The sequence below is a fragment of the Tachyglossus aculeatus genome, chromosome 5, assembly GCF_015852505.1.
Source record: "Tachyglossus aculeatus isolate mTacAcu1 chromosome 5, mTacAcu1.pri, whole genome shotgun sequence".
Taxonomy (NCBI): Eukaryota; Metazoa; Chordata; class Mammalia; order Monotremata; family Tachyglossidae; genus Tachyglossus; species Tachyglossus aculeatus.
Window position 1 is genome coordinate 46,301,075 of NC_052070.1, and position 4,326 is coordinate 46,305,400.

Genomic DNA, 4,326 nt, shown 5'->3' on the forward strand with positions numbered 1-4,326 from the left:
AGCTTTCAGGTTTCTTGTGGCTCAGTCTAATAGTCACAAAAATCAGAGCCACAGCCTTTCCAGCATTGCAAAATTGAGAAAACATCAGGCTCTCTGTGTTTGAGCCCTTTTTGGGCTGGAGCAGGGGATGGAGGGAGAATCCTAAAGATGTGGTGGGTCCTCTCCTCCATGGTAGATAGGCTCCAGCAGGTTCATGTTAGCAAACCTGTTGTGTGATCACCCACCTTCCAGTGTTTGAGAATTTTTCGGTTATTTCAGGATTAAATATAAGTAGTAGTAGTAGTCCCCGCTCAGGGTCGCACCTGGAGAGTGTCCAGTACTCCACCAGTCTTGGCTACTGGAGGGAGAGTCAAGCAGTGTCTACCATTCCATTCCTAGCTTGGGCAGTGGCTAGCGAGTGGAAGGCAATCTGCTACAAGTGAAAACTCACTTCTACTGGGCAGCAGAGGCATGGGAGAGAGTCGAGGGCAGAGATTTGAGTTTACTGCATGGAAGGCGGCAATGGTAAATCAATTCCATATTTTTACCAATAAAACTCCATGGATACACTACCAGAACGATTGCAGATGGAGAGCGGAGCGTTCTTGGGGAGATGTGTCTGTGGTGTCACTATGGATCGGAAACAACTTGACGGCATAAGACAAGACAAGTAGTAGTAGTAGTAGTAGTAGTAGTAGTAGTAGTAGTAGTAGTAGTAGTAATAGTAGTAGTAGTAGTTGTTGTTGTGGGCAGGGAATGTGTTTGTTTATTGTTGCATTGTACTTTCCCAAGATCTTAGTATAGTGCTCTGCACACAGTAAGAACTCAATAAAGGCTACTGACTGAATAAAGGCTACTGACTGAATGATTAAAATAGTAACAATAGTAGTAGTATTTATAGATAATAGTAATAATAATGATGTCATTTGTTAAGCGCTTACTACGTGCCCTGCACTGTTCTAAGCACTGGGCTAGATACAAGGTAATCAGATTGTCCCACGTGGAGCTCACAGTCTTAATCCCCATTTTACAGATGAAGTAACTGAGGCACAGAGAAGTCAATTGACTTGCCCAAAGTCACACAGCTGATCAGTGGCAGAGCTGGGATTAGAACCCATGACTTCTGACTCCCAAGCCCGTGCTCTTTCCACCAAGCCACGCTGCTTCTCTTATTTACGAAGTATTAAGTATTAAATACTAAATATTTACTTAAGCATTCACTGTGCACAGACTAAGCACTGGGCAGAATTCAGAGATGAGAATTAGACATTCCTGGTCCTGTAGGGATCACAGTCTAAGAATGAGGGGGAATGGAGGCTGGTGAGAGACCCATAAAGGAAAAAACCTCTATAAAAATGCAAAATCAACATAAAAGACAAGGACAGGGATAAATGCAAAATCAAATAAAAACCGGAGGGTATTGTGGCTAGAAAATCAGCATTTCAGGATTCTTGTGATGCAGAATCCCACAGCTTTAGCCGCAGTGATCGCCCCAGCTGTGGCCTTCCCAAGCACCTACATTGTGTGGAGGTGGCAAGCTGCATCCCACGGAGATGAGGCAAGGCAGAGCAGGAAGGGGGGCCCCATGATGACACATTTGGGGAGGGGGGATTGCGGGGGCAGCAGGGGTTACTGGCTAAGGGGCTCAGATTTCCAGGGGTTTGGGAAGTGGAGGCAGGGCTGGCCATTGTTTGTCTTTATCCCTGAGATGGAATGGACCATGGGTCCGATATATTTTTCAGTCGAACAAGTGATCGCTAAATTCACTCATTCATTCATTCAATCGTATTTATTGAGCGCTTACTGTGTGCAGAGCACTGTACTAAGCACTTGGGAAGTACAAGTCGACAACATATAGAGACGGTCCCTACCCAACAACCGGCTCACAGTCTAGAAGGGGGAGACAGACAACAAAACAAAACATTAAAACAATTGGATTTACTGGGTGTCTACTGAGTCATAGGTACAAAACCAAGTGTTTTGGGGAATACAACAGCCCTGTCTCTTTTCTAGAGGTCATGGGTTTGAATTCCGGCTCCGCCACTTGCGGTGTGACCTTGGGCAAGCCACTTAACTTATCTGTGCCTCAGTTGCCTCATCTGCAAAATGAGGACTAAGACTGTGAGCCCTACGTGGGACAACCTCATCACCTTGTAACCCCCCAGCGCTTAGAACAGTGCTTCTCACAATAGTAAGCGCTTAACAAATATCATTATTATTATTATTTTCAAAAACCGGATTTGGCGATAGGGTAGAGATCTAAATAATTGTTTTGTTCTCATTCTGGCCAGGTGGGTGAGAACTGTAGGCAGTCAACAGGGCTTAATTGTTGAAATTTTCCTCCCACTATGGGTTTAATGTTTGCTTTGTGCAGGGATTTTGCCTATGGAAAGAATATCTAAGCTTTAAAAAGTTTGAGTTACACAAGTACCTGGGCATTATATTGGGAAAATTTATCAAAGTTAATTTGACCTAACCAAATAATGCAGATGAATCTCTATCTCTATCTCTACCTATGAATACATGTATTGCTTATGATGGCAACATGATGTAGTGGATAGAGCATGGGCCTGAGAGTCCAAAGGTCATGGGTTCTATTCCTGATCTGTCTGCTGCGTGACCTTGGGCAAGTCACTTCACTTCTCTGTGCCTCAGTTAACTCATCTGTTAAATGGGGATATGAGACTATGAACCCCACGTGGGACAGGGATTGTGTCCAACCCAATTTGCTTGTATCCACCCCAGCACTTAGTACAGTGCCTGGCACATAGTAGGTGCTTAACAAATACCATTATTGTGATAGAAATGGAACCCTGGTCTCCTTGACTCCCTGCACTGTGCCCTTTCCGCTAGGCCATTTTACTTTACATTGTTAATTTAGATATACATATATTACAAGAGATGCATATGGTTGTCCTAGGTACTCGAAGAAGATAATAATAATAATAATAATGATAATTGTGGTATTTGTTAAGCGCTTACTGTGTGCCTGGCCCTGTACTAAGCGGTGGGGTGGATAGAAGCAAATCATATTGGACACAATCCATGACCCACATGGGGCTCACAGTCTTAATCTCCATTTTACAGATGAGGTAACTGAGGCACAGAGTAGTGAAGTGACTCGCCCCTTATCACACAGCAGACAAGTGGTGTAGTCAGAATTAGAACCCAGGTCCTTCTGACTCCCAGGACCATACTCTATCCACGATGCCATTCACTCATCAGTGTGTTTGTGATTGAACAGGCCAATACAGGACCCATTGGCCCATCCATATTTTGCCCACCTAATGGCCATACTTTAGGTGCTGTAAAGTTAGAAAGAGTTTTTGGTTTTTGTTGCAAATCACTATTGCTGAATTATAAACTACTCACTCTGGCTTCTTAAAGCATAATTTAAAATGAAATTCTTTCAGAGTAACATCAAGGCTATCTATTACAATGAATTAAATATGCTTTTCCGGGTTTCAGAATGTGTTGCTCGTTTAATCCCTCTAAATATACCTTTTGGGGTGATTTAATAGATTTTTAAAACTGTTACATTAATTCTTTCTGACATTCATCAAGAGAAAGATAAACTGGAAGGAACTAGAAATAAAAATGAATGGTCATTGCTTCATGTGGTTTATTCTTGTTATGCTCTTTTTGGAAGAGTTATGTTTCTTCTACGTCAAAAATCGAGGCTGCTCTTTTTGGGGAAATGTTATTTTTTAGAAAAACAACCATGGAAAAATCCTCAAAATAGCCCATGAGTTATTGAAATTTTAAGGGTTTCCAAACACTTGGTATCTGGAGGAAGAGAAAGGGTTAGGTTCAGGTTGTACACAAGGTGTGACAGGCCTTTCTAACAGGCCTCTAATTAGCAAATCTTGTATTTCAGGTTGGACTGGACTTAGAGGGTGGCTGCTCTTTACCTCAGGGGGAGTAAAAGTATTTTAGATCTGGCTTCCTACCCCAAAGTGATTTTTGTGGACAGTGAATTTTTTATTTTGCCTAGCCCTAGAAAGTAAGGCAAAAAGTCTCACTGTAACCAAGAACACTTTATCCTGTCAGTTCAGGACTATAGGGCCTCACTTTTCCTAAAATGATTATATAGGATCCTTAGGACCAGTGTGGCTTAGTGGAAAGAGTGTGTGCCTGGAAGTCACAGGACCTCAGTTCTAATCCTTGCTTTGCCACATAATAATAATAGCAATAATAATAATGATGGTATTTATTAAGTGCTTACTAGGTGCCAAGCACTGTTTTAAGCACTGGGGTAGATACAAGGAAATCAGGTTGTCCCACTTGGGACTCACAGCCTTTTTCCTCATTTTACAGATGAGGTAACCGAGGCACAGAGAAGTTAAG

General features: G+C 42.4%; 1 non-coding gene across 1 annotated transcript; it reads left to right on the forward strand.

Moving 5' to 3' along the window:
- Positions 1 to 284: 284 nt before the first annotated feature.
- Positions 285 to 420, forward strand: LOC119929147. The gene has a single exon (XR_005451286.1). It is a non-coding gene; the product is annotated as a small nucleolar RNA SNORA7 (small nucleolar RNA).
- Positions 421 to 4,326: the final 3,906 nt, after the last annotated feature.